This window comes from Canis lupus, chromosome X (genome assembly GCF_003254725.2).
Source record: "Canis lupus dingo isolate Sandy chromosome X, ASM325472v2, whole genome shotgun sequence".
Classification (NCBI taxonomy): domain Eukaryota; kingdom Metazoa; phylum Chordata; class Mammalia; order Carnivora; family Canidae; genus Canis; species Canis lupus.
Window position 1 is genome coordinate 104,648,258 of NC_064281.1, and position 18,991 is coordinate 104,667,248.

General features: G+C 44.3%; 1 protein-coding gene across 3 annotated transcripts in view; it reads right to left on the reverse strand.

The window, feature by feature from the left end:
* The window catches only part of GPC4 (glypican 4), a 116,943-nt gene that overhangs the window by 78,388 nt on the left and 19,564 nt on the right, over positions 1–18,991 (reverse strand). Inside the window, exon 1 of one of the 3 annotated variants that reach the window (XM_035711971.2) lies at positions 222–352. The exons of the other annotated variants lie outside the window; for them this stretch is intronic. The gene's annotated coding sequence lies outside the window, so the exon portion shown is untranslated. Of the gene's footprint in view, positions 1–221; positions 353–18,991 lie in introns of those variants that run through there. 3 annotated transcript variants of the gene reach the window in all.

Consider the following 18,991-nt stretch of genomic DNA (forward strand, 5'->3'; position numbering starts at 1 on the left):
GAGCCCGGGGCCCTCTCCCGCTGCCCAGAGAAACCTCCCCAGGGTGACAGAGCTGCCCACCCGCGCCCCCCCCCAACCCCTGACCCCCGGGTCCCTGCCAATGGCATTTAACACTCGCCAGGCCTTCTGGCAGCCAAAGCCCCGTATCTGACATGACTGCCCAAGCATGTGTCTGGGCACGGTGTGCGCGTGTGCGGCTCCAGCTGCCATGACATTCCTACCTCCATGACGGAATCCGGCACGGACGCCCTCATGGCCTCGCAGGAGCGCACACCCACGCTGCCCGCGCTTACCGGTTCGCTCGCTGCCTCGCGGGAGGGAAGCTCAGGCTCTGCCCAGCTGAGGCGCACACGCGCTCTGCGCACCACCCCAGGCCACGTACTCTAAGGAGGTGCACAGTCGGCAGAAATGCACTCTGGGAAAGCCAACCGGGACCCGGACGGTGTCGGCACCGGACACGCTCGGCTGACAGCCTGTCCGCCTGCACTTGCGCAGCCTGTTGTCTGGAAGAGTTCTTCGGTCCCTTCGTGCGTGAGATTGGGGCCTGCCTCCTCGAGGAGGAGGCAGGGAGGCTGCCGGTCTCTGCCTTGGCTGCCCCCACGGGGGACGCTGATGGGGAGGCGCCACGCAGATTCTTGAGGCATGGAGCCTGCGAGTATGAACACAGACAGCGGTGGGCGCGCTTTTTCTGGAGGGCCCTCAACCTGAGAGCCGCGGGCCAAGCTGCTTTGTTCCAATTTCTTTTCACTCTCAGATCCGTGTGGTTCAGACTCCTGCCGGGGCCCCCCCGATCCCGGATTTTTCCTGTTTCCCCTGAAAAGCTGCTGGTTTGCTACCATGAGCACCTAGCTCCCAGGTCCTCAAAATCCTCAAAACCCTGGGGAAGGGAGGCATTCGGGAGAGAGAGAGGAAAACATACCCAAGGAAGCTAATCTATACCAGGACTCCTCCAACTGTGGGATCATGACCTCCAAAGAAACCGGAGAGAATTTCAAGGGGGTCAGAGGCCCTGGAGCCCAGAGCCCAAGACCTCCCAACATCTGTTGTCAGTGAGGGCAGAGTATTCTTTTGTAATACAATTTCCTCTCCTGCATCACCACCAATATTCTTTTTCTAGCCCCCATGTCTACCCAGCACCCCCTGCCACATGACCTCATCTCTCATTACTATCCAAATTATTGCCTCATTACATTGTCCTGTATTGTTCATTTCCCTTGGCAGCAGGGCTGAACTAAGAATTTTAAGAGGAATTCTACACATTTCCTGCCTTTGCTGCCCTATCATGAACACCATCTATCAGTTGGACCTTCAAAAAATATTTTATGATGCTAATATTAATAGTTAGCAACATCCACTGAGCACTTGTTATGTCTCAGGCACCACGCCAAGCACTATATTATCTGTATCAGCTGCTTTGATCATCTCAATTCTAGGAGGGAGGTACATAACTTACTATTTTACTCCCTTCTACATATATGAACACAGGAGCAGAGTCACTAAAGAACTTGTCTAAGACCAGAACTAGTAAGTGGCAGTAAGGCTCCACAGCCTACACTGCTTTTCTTCATGTTTTAGTGAGATATAATTCACATGTCATATAATTCACCCATTTAAAGTGTGCCACACATTGCCTTTTAGTGCATTTAGAGTTGTGTAACAATCACCACAATCAATATTACTCCCCTCCCCAAAAGAAACCCCATACCTTAGTCATCACATCACTTCCTGGGACCTCAGCAGCCAGCCATCAGCCACTGATCCTACACTCTCTCTATGGATTTGCTTGTTGTGGATCATTTCTCAGAACTGGAATCATACAGTATGTGATTCTAAACCTCTACCTGACACTGAGGAAGAGGATGTCCACTGACAAACTTCAAACCCCTGTTCCCCAAGCCAAATCCATATTACCAACAATTTCCCCCACAACATGAGACAGTATACATGGTTTCTGTTATTGGCTAGAGGTGAAATTGGGCAGGGGGTTGCTGGAGCCCTTGGGGAGTTATTAGGAGACAGCATGGCTCAAGAAAATGAGCACAGCCTCTGGAGTCGAAAAGATCTGTGCTCACCTCACACACTGCTGATGGTAATGTAAAATAGTACACAGTCACCATGGAAAATAGTTGGGCAATCCCCCCAAAAAAGTTTAACATAGAATTACAATGTGACCTGGTAACTCCACTCCTAGGTATACATACACAGTTGACCCCTGAATAACGTAGGGGCTTGGGACACCAACCCCCACCCCTACCAATGCAGTCAAAAATCTGCTTAAAACTAGATACCCTGAAAACTTAACCACTAATAGCCTACTGACCAGAAACCTCACTGATAACACAGTTAATGCATATTTCGTATGTTATATACTGTATTCACACAATAAAATAAGCTAGACAAAAGAAAATGTTACTGAGAAAATATAAGGAAGATGGGGCAACTGGCTGGCTCAGTTGTTAGAGCATATGACTCTTGATCTTGGGGTTGTAGTTTCGAGCCCCACACTTTGGAGTAGAGGTTACTTTAAAAATATAAAGAACTTTGGGGAAAAAAGAAAACCATAAGGAAGGATGAGTAACATTTACAGTAATGATTTTAAAAATCCACAGGGCAGGGGATCCCTGGGTGGCTCAGCAGTTTGGCGCCTGCCTTTGGCCCAGGGCGCGATCCTGGAGTCCCAGGATCGAGTCCCACGTCGGGCTCCCGGCATGGAGCCTGCTTCTCCCTCCTCCTATGTCTCTGCCTCTCTCTCTTTATCATAAATAAATCAATAATCTTTTTTAAAAAATCCATGGGCAGCCCCAGTGGCGCAGCGGTTTAGCGCTGCCTGCAGCCCAGGGCGTGATCCTGGGGACCCTGGATCGAGACCCACGTCAGGCTCTCTATATGGAGCCTGCTTCTCCCTCTGCCTGTGTCTCTGCCTCTCTCTCTCTCTGCATCTCTATGAATAAATAAATAAAATTAAAAAAAATAAAAATAAAATAAAAATTAAAATAAAAAAAAATCCACAGGGCAGCCCGGGTGGCTCAGCGGTTTAGCACCACCTTCAGCCCAGGGTGTGATCCTGGAGACCCGAGATCGAGTCCCACGTCAGGCTCCCTGCATGGAGCCTACTTCTCCCTCTGCCTGTGTCTCTGCCTCTCTGTGTGTCTCTCATGAATAAATAATTAGAATCTTAAAAAACCTCCACATATAAATGGGCCTCCACAGTTCAAACCTGTGTTGTTAAAGATCAACTGTAGTCAAGACAATTGAAAACAGGTGTTCAGACAAAAACGTGTGTGTGAATGGTAATAGCACTATTCAAAATAGCCAACAAGTGGAAACCCAATGTCCACCAAATGACAAATGGATAAAACATGTGGTATGTCCATGTGGCGGAATAGTATTCAGCCATAATAAAAAGAAATTAAATACCAAAACATTATGCTAAGTGATAGAAGCCAGGTACAAAGGCCAGATTTTTTTTTAGGATCCATTTACATGAAATATCCAGAATCGGCAAAATCCATAGAAACAGAAAGGAGATTAATAATTGCCAATCTGGGAGTCCCTGGGTGGCTCAGCAGTTTATCACCTGCCTTCAGCCCGAGGCGTGGTCCTGGAGACCCGGGATCAAGTCACACATCAGGCTTCCAGCATGGAGCCTGCTTCTCCTTCTGTCTGTGTCTCTGCCTCTCTCTCTCTCTCTCTCTCTCTCTCTCTCTCTCTCTCTCTCTGTGTCTCTCATGAATAAATAAATAAAATCTTTTAAAAATTGCCAATCCAATGGATATGGGGTGGGAGAGGAGTAGTAACTTAATGGGTGCAGAATTTTACTTCTGAGAGGATGAAAATGTTCTATAATTAGAAAGTGTTGACAGTTGCACAATGCCGAGAACATACTAAGTGCCACTGGATTGTACCCTTTAAAATGGCTGAAATGGTGAATTTTCGGGATGCCTGGGTGGTTCAGCAGTTGAGCAGCTGCCTTCTGCTCAGGGCGTTATCCCAGGATCCAAGATCGAGTCCCTCATCAGGCTCCCTACAAGGAGCCTGCTTCTTCTCCCTCTGCCTATGTCTCTGCCTCTCTCTCTCTCTCTCTCTCTCTCATAAACAAATCTTTAAAAAAAAAAAAAGAAATGGTAAATTTTCTGTTATGTGAAACTTACCTCAATAAAAAATAAATGAAAGAGTAAAAAAAGTGGGGGGATACCTGGGTTGCACAGTTGGTTAAGCGTCCAACTCCTGGTTTCAGCTCAGATCATGATCTCAGGTTCATGAGATTAAGCCCTGTGTCGGGTTCCAAGCTCACTGAAGGGTCTGTGAAAGTTTCTCTCTCCTGCCCCAGCCCTCCCCACGCTCACTCACACTATCTCTAAAATAAGAAATAAAATAAGTAAAGAAATCTTAAAAAGAAAGATACTAACACTTTTTTAAAAATTAAAAAAAAGAAAATCCTGGGGCACTTGAGTGGATCAGTTAAGCATCTGTCTTCAGCTCAGGTCATCATCTGGGGGGGGGGGCTGGGGGGGGTTCCTGAGATAGATGACCCCCACCCATGCATCAGGCTCCTTACTCAGGGGCCAATCTGCTTCTTCCTCTCCCTCTGCCCCTCCCCCTGCTCATGTGCTGCTCTCTCTCAAATAAATAAATAAAATCTTCAAAGAAAACAAAATCCTGGGGCACCTGGCTGGCTCAGTTAGTGGTAAGTATGACTCTTGATCTCAGAGTTGTGAGTTTGAGCCCCATGCCAGAGGTAGAGATTTCATTAAAAAAAAATTTTCTGGTGATCCCTGGTGGCTCAGTGGTTTGGCGCCTTCCTTCAGCCAAGGGCGTGATCCTAGGGTCCCGGGATCGAGTCCCACATCAGGCTCCCCGCATGGAGCCTGCTTCTCCCCCTGCCTGTGTCTCTGCCCCTCTCTCTCTCTCTCTCTGTTTCTCTCATGAATAAATAAATAAAATCTTTTTAAAATATCTTTAAAAATTTTTTTTTTCTTTTAAATCTGGAGTTCAAATCTCATGCTGCCTGATCCTGTGCAAGGGGCAGAAGTCACAGTTCAACTGAGTGCAAAATACATTTGACGATGTTTTTTGTGAGAATTAAAGGAGGAAATACATGGAAATCAATACTGACACTTAGAAAGTTCTCAAGTAAGCGAAGCCATTGGTGAGCCAAGGATCAAAACCACTGCCCTCACTCTAAGCAAAGAGACCAGCTCCTTCCTATTCTCTACCGGAAACAGTGACATTTCTATCAACATTTCTACAGACAACAGAGTGATCCTAAGTAGCAAATAACAACAGAAAAATTGGAGGATCCATAACAACAGGACTGCTTTGAACTGGAGATTGGAGAATCCAGAATTTTCTTTACAAAACCTTTTTAAGGGACACCTGGGTGGTTCATCGGTTGAGTGCATCTGCCTTTGGCTCAGGGCGTGGTCCTGGAGTACTGGGATCCAGTCCCATATTGGGTTCCCTGCGTGGAGCCTGCTTCTCCTTCTGCCTAGGTCTCTGTCTCTCTCTGTGTCTCTCATGAATAAATAAAAATTTTAAAAAACAAAAACAAAAACCTTTTTAAACCATCAGACCCCAACCTAGAGGGCCCATTCCCAATGAAGCACAGCAACCTCATAAATTTGATGTAGCTCCTGGATAGCAAAAAGTTTTAAGGCTAAGAATCTCAGTCAATCTACAGAAAAACCCAAGGCTTTTCAAGAATAATAGAGCCACTCTGGATCCAAAGCATCTTTAGTGAGGGGGATTATAGGAGATGATACACACAGAGCAGAGCATTTGTAGTTTGTGAAGAATCCTTCCCTCCAAACAGAAAATAAGGTATTTCTTTCCTGGAACAGAAGGGCAGCATTTTATTGTCGTTGTCGTCAGAGTGCTTGTCTATGTATTTATATGCGATATGAATGTCTATTTTTGAAAACTAATTTCTCTCTAAGGCACTGTTTTCCCTTTGGAAATGAGTCTTTAACATGATCAAAAGTTTCCCGAGGAAGAAATGGTTTCTATAATCCATAAGAGGAAAAATACACAGAAAGAGACGCAGACACCACTGAATATAGGCCTGTTAAGATTCATGCCAGACTCTGGAAAGACATGCTTCTAATATGCTTTCAATGACTCTATGAAGACTGTTCAAGGAGGGCTTAAATATGCGGCCAGCCCTAGCTCACCTGGCTCCAAGGAAGCCTTCTCACCATTCCACACTGGACAATGCTTCATCCACCACATCAGCAATTTTGAGTAAGCAAGAGGTCAAACAATCCAGCATACCCCTCAATATAAAACCAGAAGTCAGCTCTCTGCATGTTACCTGGCCCTCCCACGCAGCACAAGATGCCCCTGGTGAAGGGATCGACTGGTGCTAAGAGTCATGGTCAGTGGGTCATTAATGGCAGCAGTTCAGACAGCACAAAGGAGATCATCTAGGAGAAGCTACTATGAGAATGAAAGGGACCTACTATGCTCAAGAATGCATAGTAGGGGGGCTCCTGGGTGACTCAGTCAGTTAAACATCCAACTCTTGGTTTGGTTTCAGCTCAGGTCATGATCTCAGGGTCCTAGGATCACGGGAGTCCACTTGTACCTCTGCCTCCCTCTCTGTTCCTGCCCCTGCCTCCCCCCACCCATTCACACTCACACTCTCTCAAATAATCTTTTTTAAAAATGAATGCATCAAAGGGTATTCACTAGAGCCTGCTATAACACTCATTTTGAAAATATGAATTTGTTCCAATGTGACTGATACCTTAAGAAATAACCTGAGCATGTGAATTTCACATTTGCTAATGTCACGTTTCACTTTTGCCTGCCATATTTGTTGTACTTATGTATTTCCTAATCACTTAGCACATGCAAAACTATGCTATTTTTTATTAGGTTCTTTAGTTTTTAAATGTGCTATTATGTTTTTTAGTGCTGTACTCTAGCCCTAATCTTCTCATGCCTGTGGTTTTACTGCATGATTCTGCAGAGCACAATGGTCTTTAGGAATTAATATGTTACGTTACAGCAGGACTAACTGTACTTTCCTGCCAGGTCTGTGAAGTCAATAGGTTGAGTGGCGGGTGCACACTTAGTTGATCACTAACTTTTTACTTACCCTTTCTTTTTTTTTTATTTTTAAAGATTTATTTATTTATTTATGATGGGGGGGGCAGGCAGAGACACAGGAGGAGGGAGAAGCAGGCTCCATGCCGGGAGCCTGATGTGGGACTTGATCCCTGGACTCCAGAATTGCGCCCTGGGCCAAAGGCAGGCACTAAACCGCTGAGCCACCCAGAGATCCCCTACTTGCCCTTTCACCAGAACTTCAGGTTAATAAAAGTGACTCTTTTGCCAAGCCCAGGGGAAGGTGTACCAGGTATGGTCTGCTTAAGACCCTACATATCTAAGTGGAAAATGTAACCAAAATCAAACTTTCCAGCTGCCAGTCAGAAGGGACCAAGTTAACATCTGTCACAGGATCAAATAATATCAAGAGTAATAAGAAAAAAAATAGCAGGCTTAAAAAATGGGGCAAAGATGGGCAGCCCAGTTGGCTCAGTGGTTTGGCACTGCCTTCAGCCCAGGGCATGATCCTGGGGTCCTGGGTTCGAGTCCCACATCGGGCTCCCTGCATGGAGCCTGCTTCTCCTTCTGCCTGTATCTCTGCCTCTCTCTCTCTCTCTCTCTCTCTCTGTGTGTGTGTGTGTGCCTCATGAATAAAAATCTTTTTTTTAAATAAAAATCTTTTTAAAAAATGAGGTAAAGACTTGAGCAGATATCTCAAAGATCTACAGATGGCAAATAAGCATATGAGAAGATGGTCCACATCACAGGTCATTGGGGAATTGTGAATGAAAACAACAATGGGCTACTGCACACCAATGAGAATGGCCAGAATCCAAAACACTGACAATACCAAATGGTGCTGCAGGTGTGGAGCAACAGGAACTCTCATTCATCGCTGGGGGCAGGGGGGGGGGGCGGGATGCAAAATGGCACAGCCACTTTGGAAGAGAGTTTGGAAGTTTTTTATAAAACTGAAGATACACATACTCCTTGGTATTTATCCAAATGAGCTGAAAACTTATTCTGCACAAAAACCTGCATAGAGATGTCTAGAGAAGCTTTGTACAAAATTACCAAAATCTGGAAGCAGCCAACACAGCCTTCAATAGGTAAATGGGAGAAACAAACTGTGGCGATCCAGACAATGAAATATTATTCAGGGCTAAAACAAAGTGAGCTATCAAACCACGAAAAGACATGGAGGAAGCTTAAATTCCTATTACTCAGTGAAACAAGCCAAGCTGAAAAGGTTACATACTGGATGATTCCCACTCTATGATGTTCTGGAAAAGGCAAAACTACGGGAGACAGTAAAAAGATGAGTGGTTGCCAGGGGTTCGAGGGAGGGAGGGAGGAATGACCAGGCAGAGCACAAGTGATTTTTGGGGCAGTTAAACTCTTCTGTATGATACTATAGTGATGGACACACATCACTATACATTTGTTCAAGCTCAAAGAATGTACATCACCAGGAGTGATCCCTGACATAAAGGATGGTCTTTGGGTGATGAGGATCTATCAGTGTAGGTTCACCAATTTTAACAAATGTCCCACTCTGGAGCAGAATGTTGATAAAAGGGGAGGCTGTACTTTCTGCTCAAATTTGCTCTATGAACCTAAAATTTCTCTAAAAAAATAAAGCCCATTGAAGAGCTCTTAAATCAAAGTAAAAATCCCTTTCAAAAACATGTATGCTCATTATTGTAGCAATGCAACATGAGAGTTTTCCTCAGAGAACTCAAAATGCACAAAGAATTGCACTTTAATGTATCCAGATGAGGGCAGCCCGGGTGACTCAGCGATTTAGCAGTCTCCCAGAGACCCAGGATCGAGTCCCACCTCAGGCTCCTTGCATGGAGCCTGCTTCTCCCTCTGCCTGTGTCTCTGCCCCTCCCTCCCCCACCTCAAATAAATAAATAAAATCTTTAAAAAATAATGTATCCAGATGAACCCACTACCAGAGCAAACAGCCATGCACAAGATAAAAGGCCTAATGAATCGTGACAATCTTGATTCCTGTATAAAAAGGAGCCATGCAATCTTTCTCTTTTTCATGGCAAGAGTAGAGCTACCCAATTTTTCAAAGTTAGTCTGTCCCCGGGATCCCTGTGTCACACACAGTCCTGTCCTTCAGCAGAAGACCAGAGCAGGGCCACAACCTGTTGTTAAATCTGCAGGGAATTAAGGTCATTTCCTTTCAAAGAAAGTTTTTTACTGAGGATCTCAAAGTTCAAACTTGGAAAGAGGAAAGAGAGAGGAGAGGAACTTTCAGGTTGCTATAAATGTCTCTTTCGGTCTTCGGTTTGAAAGGTTACATAAGGATGCACAATTACCTGAGTAGGAAGGAGAGCCCAAGCCAAAAGCAGACTCCAGGCATTGTTCTTGGCACATGTAAAGCATTTCCAGAAAGCTTCAGAAGGCTTCAGACCTTGCACTATGGAACTACGTGTACAAGCAGGGACCTTGAAAGGTTCCAAGTCAGGTATCACTCCCCCAGGGTGTCATCAAAGACCTTAACAGGAACCAAGAGCCCTAAGATGTCATATCTCAAGCATACTCATCCTCACTCCCTCTTCAAATCTCTCACTAGCCAGAGCTCCCCTTTCTGACCCACCACCTGAAGAAGAATATCTAGAGTATCTGGACTCCACTTGAAAACTAAGGCCTTGGGATGCCTGGGTGACTCAGCAGTTGAACATCTACCTTCAGCTCAGGGCATGATCCTGGAATACCGGGATCAAGTCCCACATCGGGCTCCCTGCATGGAGCCTGCTTCTCCTTCTGCCTAAGTCTCTGCCTCCCTCTCTGTGTCTCTCATGAATAAATAAATAAAATCTTAAAAACAAAACAAAAAAAACTTAGGCCTTCTCAGTACAGTCTCTAACCCTGCTGGGAAGCACTGCCCTTCAGATGCCTCTCACCTCTACCCCAAAGCCCTTTGGAACTCAGAGGCCACACATCAGAGCCTGGAACCACATGCTCAGGCTCATACTCAATGTATATCTGCTTACATCAAAATATTCAAATGTATCTTGATACAGGTAACTGATGCCTCAAGAGCCTGATTATTATTTCCTCACCAATCTCCTGTTCTTTTTCAACTTGTGGACAAATAAAGTAAATGGATTTATAGGCAACACAACCTCTGCCTCACAGGAACGTGTCTTTTTTTTCTTTACAGTAGAGAATTTAGTCCAAGGATTTAGTACATTTAGTTTGAGCATTTTAGTACTGCTCGCAGACTGGGGAGCCTGCAGTAATGTCTGCGAATCAATTTTTATGGGGTGGCAGGGGAAAAGGAGCATAAAAATATTTGTCATCGTGATGGTCTTAGGAAACACTGAAGAATTCAGTTGTTAAACATCAGGAACAGTCAAAAGAATTGGGCTCATTTGGTTTTGAATTTTACTTAAGAGTACTTATAATCAGAACAGAAGTAACTGTTGTTTTTTTTTTTTCTGAGATAGGCTCTCTGTCCAATGTGGGGCTCGAACTCATGATCCTGAAACCAAAAGTCCCACAATATGGACTGACCCAGCCAGTCACCCACAGAAGGAACTGTTTTAACAACGGCAACACCTCACATTCACATTATGCTGAAATGTGCATATATATATATAATCTTCACATATATTATGTTGTCCTCACCCTAAGCTCTGAGGGTATAATCCTATTTGACAGTTAGGGAAACTGAGGCTCGGTTTCCAATCAGAAAAACAAAGATGAAATCTGCTTCTAAGAGGTTGGTGAGGCTGGGAGAAGGCACGCAGAGCTAAATACTGGAAGTGCCCGGCCCCCGGCTAACCAGGATGGGCACTGCAGTCCTCATTAAAATGCAAGCCCTCCAACTGCTGAGAGCTGCTGAGCTGCCCCATGTCCACCTCCCGGCCACAACTAATGTTTGATTTGTGGATGTATTATAGATGCATATGTATAATTAGGCTAATGCTAAAATTAAAAGACATCCCTAAAATAATACCAGTTTGACAGAGGGATAGGGCCGGGATTTGGGATTCACTGAGAGCACGGATGAGGGTCCTTTGTACGGTAGCCTGCCTATGCGAGGGGCCTTACAGGGGAAGGGGAGGCCACTACACAGCCGTAGGGACACTAGAGTCCATTTTACTTGGGGTTTTTTGTTGTTTTCTTTCTTTCTTTCTTTTTTAATCTAAGCAGTTCTTTCAGCGGATTCTAGCAGGGACACAAATGGAATTGAAAAATGTTTAAACAAAGAATACATATTTGCTTGTTCAAATTAAAATGACTTCGAGGCACATTATCAAGAAACTTTATCTGTAAAGTAATTGGGCAAAGCACAAGGGCTCTTAATTTTAACACGTAATGTTTCAGAGAGAATGAAAGGGACATGATTTTATTCCCTTTCAAAGAGCAGCAATAAAGACCCTGATGATCCTGTATTACACACGATATGCAGCTCTTAATGCCATTAATGGAAATGGGAGGCAGGTGCATATACTCAGAGACTAAAGAACAACCTGAGAAGTGGCTATTAAGTCAGAGATCTGTCTATTCAGATCCCCCCCCCCCTTCTGCCCTTGTTTTAAGGACCAGCTCAATAACTGGCAGAGTTGTTAAGGCATTAATAGTCCTAATTCACGCTGACACACTTGAAGGAAAAGTATCTATTCTGTGAGTACAAAGGACTCCCCCCTTCGTCCAGTTTCTAGTCTGTTTAGTTTGTTTTTGAGACTAGAGCTAATTTTATGCAGAATTAGATTTTCAAAAAAAAAAAAAACCTCATCTGTTAATCCACCCAGTGCTTTGGGACCCCAAGCTAATTCTCATGCCTATTAGAGATCAGATTCTATCATAATACTCAGGGGAGGGGTGGGGGGGAGCAGCCAGAAGCCCCCCCCCCCATCCCTTCAGTCAGGGAATCCTCGTGCAATCTGGCACGGTGGTAGCAAAAGCTGGAATGTGCAGTACATAAAGGAGGGGTCCCTACACCTCTGGTCAACAGGCCGCTTAAATCTGCACTGACTTATGATCAGCCAGATCCTGACAGGACCCTGTTTTCACATATGTCCACTAAATCTTACTTGGCCACAATGCATTAGCCTGCATTCACAAGAGCGAAGTGGCTTTATGGACAAAAGCCTACAGTTATCCCAGGGGTGGGCTGAAAGTCTCTCCTTTGGTCTCCCAGTATTTCCTGTTATTGTAGTAATGCTGCATGAAAGACAGCAGTAGGTTTCAATTATATGCTGCAAATAATTCTCCCGAAACATTTTGTAGTGATATTAGTTCCTTGTTGTTTATCGCTGCCAGAGTGGAAATTGGAAGCAATTCTGGTGAATAAAGGTTAATATCTGAACATCAAGTAAATAAATAAGAGTCCACAGAAGACTAAATGAGATTTCCACCTTGTTAGTGAATTAGGGTTTATGGCTTTAAAATGTTATTCTCAAATTCTTTCCTGAAAGGTTTAGGAATAATTATATACCACTTAAAGGACAGGCAGGGCCAGATAAACCTAATAAGTCTATAATTTGTACTAGAGGCAGGGCTTCCTGTAAATGCGAGCTGGATTTAATTTTATCATTTGTACTTTGAAATGTTTGTTGATTATTAATCACATGGTATGTCAGACTTCTGAGGCTGCAGTCCCTCGTTCTTCTGATACATGAGGGCTCAAATGCGTGAACAGGGTTCCCCCAGTAAGCTCATCAGTTACTAACTTTGAGCATCCATTCACACTCAGCTCTATTGCCTTCATGTTAGACTCAGGTTTAAGAACTAGATGATCAGAAGCTGGTTTCTGCTAACACCTGCGTATAATCTAAAAGCCATTTTCTTGATTCTACTGCTGGGCTCTCCTATAGCTAAAGTAGGTAGATAGTATCATATCCTTTCAACAGATAAAGGCACTAGAGATAAAGGTTTGCAGCTAAAGGCACTTTAGCAACTCTGGGCATAACAAGTTAGGTGGCAGACTAGAATGTGCACTTATCCAGGAGCACAAACAGGCAGAAGTTCTTACTTTTGAGGCTTCACACTGAGAAGACGACCGTGCCTATACCTGGCAGTGACCAGTCTTAACCCTTGATGTTTTCAATCCACTTTATATCGAGGGAAGAATGTGCTTCAAAGTCTAACCTCCCCACTATTAGATCAAAGCACTATGCTAAAGATGCCGCCTTGGAAAGGGCTTCTGGGAATATATGCCTTTTTTCATGTGAAAGAAGTGGAGTATTTTTCAAATCAAGCTAATAAACATTTCCTGAGACTCTGTACTGTATGCAAGGCATGATGGGATTATAAAGCTGAGTAAGACATGATACCAGACTTTGGGGAGCTTCTGACCCTATAGAGGCAATAAAATCAATAATCAATTTTAACATAAAGTATTATTCCCTTGAGAACTGAGACTGTCTCTTATTCATTTTTTTATTTAAATTTTGTTAGCAGGGCACCTTGGTGGCTCAGTGGTTGAGCGTCTGCCTTTGGCTCAGGTTGTGATCCTGGGATCAAGTCCTGCATCGGGCTCCTTGCATGGAACCTGCTTTTCTCTCTGCCTATACAGTGTGTGTCTTACTTGTTTTTATATCCCTACTACCTGACACTTAGCTGGGCACACAGAAGATGTTTAATAAATGTTTATGGAATAAACGAACAATTCACTATCCTGATGTCCATTCACTTCTTCACTTACTCATTCACAGCAAAATGCTATGGGGAAGAAGGAGAGATGTCCACCCACGGGTATCAGAGAAAATGGATGTGAAGGTCTATGTGAGATGAGCGGGATGTTTCATTGTCACAAGTAGGAAGAGGCGACAGTTCCCACTATTCCCTGGGAATGAGTAGTCTGACTTGGCTACGTATAGATAAGAGTACAAGGTGTGGGAAGAGGGGAACATAAATCTGGGAAGGTAGAAAGATCAGGGATGGATGGGAGGGTAAAGGGCCTCTACCTCCGGTGACTGCTGTGACCACAAAATACACATGTGGCCAGCACCACAGATTGTGGGTATGTAACCACTATGGGTCTGACGGCTATAGAAACTATTCTGAACACAATGATTGATCATTTGAGTTAGGTTTTCATGCAGAAACTATGGAAGGATACCTATTTGGATGTTAATACCTTGCAGTTTACAACATACTGAAGGAGGAATAGTTTGATTCAAATTCCCACTCTGGACTATGCATTGAGACAGGGGAGTGGGATCTCCGTGGCTGCTTTCAGAAGTTTGTGTGCAACATTCCAGGCACCAGCCAGATAACCAAACCATAAACATACACATGGACTGAGGCAGCCTGTACTGCCAAGCACCCTACTTTAAGCAGACAGGCACATCCAAGCCAGCTTTCTCTTTAGAATCCAAACTTCAGAAGTATGCCTCCAGCTTTCTCAAATAGCTACTTGTCCTAGCTATTTACTTCAAACTTAAAAAAAAAAAAAACCCTTTATGAAATAAGGTGTCTTCTGATGCAGATCTGACTGTATAGCTAGACCCTGGGATAGACTGCCTTCCCTGGCCCCCTCCCCAGCCCCCTCTTCTTGGTCTGTTCCTTTGCCTCCTCTTATTCACCTGCTTTTCCTTCTTAATTAGCACAGAGGAGAAACATGCTTATTAACTACACGAATGTCTAGCCTAAGACAGATGGGAATATAGTGACACATAGCCTATCTGGAGCCTTGAAATAAGCCCCCAAAGGCTCTGATCAGCCCAAGTCCAAGGGCTGGAGTCCTAGGAGAGGCCCTTCCTCACAACTTATGTGTGCTTCTTGGCATAGAGTTCTGATGAGCTTAATGCTACGGTTTCTAAGACCACAAGGGAAGCAGCCAAGAAGGAGGGACAGAAGTGACTAAAAGCAGGCATGCTGACAGCAGTACAGAATGACAGCTGACGGCAAGGAAGGAGACAAAAACCATTCAGAAAGCTCAGTTACCCAGAACTGCTCATTTCAAGGTTTTATTGTATTCAAGAATACATATGCAATGAGGAAAGGGCTTTCCTCCTATTCCTCTTATCTTTCCAGATCATCTCATCAGCTCTCAACGCCTTTGCAGTGAAAACACAGAATATCAGAGCTGGCCAGGATCTTGGTGACCAGCTAAGTTCAAAGCCCTCATTTTCTGAACACCAGGAACGGGGCCCTAACATGCTGACTTCCTGAATGCCCATCACCCAGCCGGCCAGTGGCAGAGCAGGGAAAAGCACCCAGGTCTCCTGGCTCCTGGCCCAAAGCTTTCTTCTTCCTGGCAGGGATATGCTTCTCTGCTTATGTTATAGCTTGCGTGCACTTAAAGAACAGCAAAACAAAACAAAACAAAAATCAGCTTGCTTACAGTATAATGAATCTGAAATTCACAACAAACTGCAAAGACAGTAGCTTAGAACTTCTGAAAAGGTCAGTGAAAGGAATTAAAAGCTCTATATATGTTGTCAAGTTCCTAGAAAGCCCTCCCTAGTCACATTTTTATTGCTGTTATTGCTATCAATTGCCCTCACTTAGAAGACGGAAACATCTTTAGTATCGGGGCTCTAGAAGTTACAGTGAATTTGTAAAACACCATGCAGCAAGCCTCCCTTCAAGGACAGAAAACTTTCTCGGCCTCAGCAGATGGCCCCTTTCCACTCATTGTTACCATAGAGTGCTAGCACAAAAAAGCAATGTGGACTGCTTTTACTCCCTGCATTCACTCTCCTGATCATTCCCCATCTTCCCAGGAGGCCACTGGTAAGTCAGGATTGGGAGAGCAAGAGAAGAAAGTCTGGAAAAGAAATACCTGGATCTCAGATCCCTTTAGTTATACACTGGTGTGGTTTTGGTGGTTTCAACTGGTTAGCTCTTTAAATTGGCTCGCACCCTACATCTTGTTCTTAATTATTAACAGGGCTTTAGTCTGTTAAATGTGCTACAGTCGACAACACCAAAAAAAAAAAAAAAGTGTTCAAGTACAGAGGGAGGACATGGGAATCAGAAAAACTCTACCTTTCTTCAAACTACCTGGAGTATTATTGTATAATTCTGGGCTGTGCACATGAAGCAAGACATAAATTGAACTGAAGGCTCAGAAGAAGCGGAGGGGGGTAGTCTAGCACAGGGAAGAAGATTTAAAGGGATTTCTACATAGTAGTAATTCTTAGGACATCATTAAGTCCCATGAGCCCTAGGTGTGACAGTCTACCAACAACCAAAGGTTACAAGTGGGGAGTCCTTTCACTTATAACTCATCCAGAAGCCACTGGTCAATCTGCTGTCCCCTGTAGCTATTATCAGCTAAAGAAAGCGTAGCCAAAGCCACATCAGGGCTACTGGGGGAGAGTCCTGAACACCAGGGTCCCTGGGACCATGTGGACACCACGCTGGCCTGGACTCTCAAAGGGACAGCTCCTCCCAATAAGGATACCGAGGCTGTGAATGATTTATCACTCCTGTGCATTACAGGAAACTCATCTACTCTGTCGCCTCTTCTGGGTCCTCACTCTGTTCCCATAGAGGGTACCCCAGGAAGAGGCAGAAAAGCCAGAAATGGCCCTGCCCTAAGAAAGGTACAGCTGTCTTACAACCATAGACCTTACTGGCACACTCCTCTTTCAAGGCCCCATTGAGGGAGAAGAGCATAATAATCATGCGCCATTTGTCAGCCCCAAAAGCAGCAGCTACCCACTCTCCTCTTCCCCTGCACCCCCCCTGCATGCCCCTCCTCCTCCACCCCACCCTTTAAAAGCACCTCTTTCACCAGCCACCTGTCAAAATAAAGCAAGCTACGGATCTTTCAAAAACTGACACTGGAAAGAAGCCGTTGGACAATTTCTTTCCAGGACCTGTTGAAAGATAAAAGACGAAGCAGACAATTTAAAAGGCGAGACTGTACCCTCCCAATCACAAAGCTGAAAGCAGACAAACCGTGGAAGCCAATGACATAGGAAACGCCCTTTGACCAGAGGCAGACATTAGGCATAGCGAAGTTATTTTCCATAAAGAATAAGAAGCTGAATTAAGCCATTTCACAACTAATAGTCATAAAATCTTTTCATTGTAAAAAAGTGGGAGAGGAGGGAGAACGGAGGGTTATTACGAGCTCCTCCTTTTAGAAACAATGACACTGCTTTCTAGGAAGTTCTGTTTAGATGACAAATGTTTTAGGAAGCGTTTTGTTTGGGTTGTTTTTTTTTTTTTTTTTTTTTTTGCCTCGTTTTGTTTTGTTTTTTTTAAAGCAAGACACACAGACATGTGGGAGACTCTGCTCCAATGAAAGAGCAGAAGAACCACAGAAGGAAGGCCCTGCCCTTCAAGCAACTCCTTTCTACTCACGTTCGGGCTGAATCCCCTCCCACTCGCCAACATTTCAGCTGTTTCTGGGAATATGGCTGAATGAAGTTTTTAGGAACCAAAGTAGGTGCAGGTTCCTGCCAAGAGCTCAGAGAGGGTACAGCTGGGAAATGCCAGGGAAAAAGTGAATTCTTAGGGCTGACCAGCAACCCGAGTTAAACCTCAGATTTCCTCCCCTTTCCCTCCCCCTGCAGACCTAGAACACAGCAGCCTGGTGTGTGCTGCACTTCCAGTAGGCTTTAGGCACCAGGGAAGTTTCCTGCTTTTACACCTTCTGAACATTTATAAAGCAAGCAAACAAGAAACTCATCGTAAAACTGAATTTTTTTAAAGATTTATTTATTTATTCATGAAAGACACAGACAGAGAGAGAGAGGCAGAGACATAGGCAGAGGGAGAAGCAGGCTCCTCACAGGGAGCCTGATGTGGGACTCAATCCTGGATCCCAGGATCATGACCTGAGCTGAAGGCAGGCACCCAACCGCTGAGCCACCCAGGCGTCCCGTAAAATTGAATTTAAGGAAATCATTCAACAGAAGCCTAACGTGGAAATGAAGATCATCACTATTGTGCTCAATATAAAACCAAACACAAACATGCACACCTATACAAACCACAGGAAATAATCTCAACGTCCACATGGGGAGCCCAGAACAGAGTATACTACATTTACTTCAGGGAATATTACACAGCCATTTGAACTGTACAGAACAGTGTATAACTGTAGAGGTACTTTTCATGGTACGTTAAAAAGAAGAAATATACCAAGTAGTGTGTACTACACTTTAAACCAAGTGCGAGACGCCTGGGTGGCTCAGCGGTTGGGTGTCTGCCTTCAGACCAGGGCGTGATCCTGGAGTCCCGGGATCGAGTCCCACATCGGGCTCCCTGCATGGAGCCTGCTTCTCCCTCTGCTTCTGCCTGTGTCCCTGTGTCTCTCATGAATAAATAAATAAATAAAATATTTTAAAAATAAATAAATAAACCAAGTGCAACCGTATGCACATGAGTAGGGACTGGACAGCGATCCGCAAAGGATATAGAAGTTATTCTTCATTATTGTCATACCATCTTTCCAATTGGAAAAAATGTAACCTACCATAAACCATAATCTCTGGAGGCCAAATAACACTATAACACTACACAGCTCAGTGCCAGGTTCAAAGTCCTGAGGGCAAGGAGAAGAAAAACTGGCCAAAGGAGCAGAAGAACTACAGTCCAGATCTCCCAAATGGTCTGAATTCCTAGATCTCAAGTGGCTTCAGCCCACAGCTTTGCCTTTCCCCCGGTGTGCAACTCTCTGGTTTTCTGGTCCATTCCAGGTGGCTGTGTTGGCGGTCATCACGATGTTATTAGCTACTTCGCAGGACAGTTTGGACTCAGAAACCAAAAGATATGAATTCATACACAAAAGAAAGCAGTTACCAACAAAGAAGAGTTTGATTTTTTTAGACTGAAGACAATACCATGGACCAGAAGGACTGACCGGATTTCTCAAATCTCGTTTCTTTGGATTTCATGGCAGATCAGTACAAGAAATGAAATCACTGATGACACTGATCATTACACTGTTCACTGTTTGGCTGAAGAATCTACATAACAAATACTTTCTAGATTTAGCAAAAAGAAAATG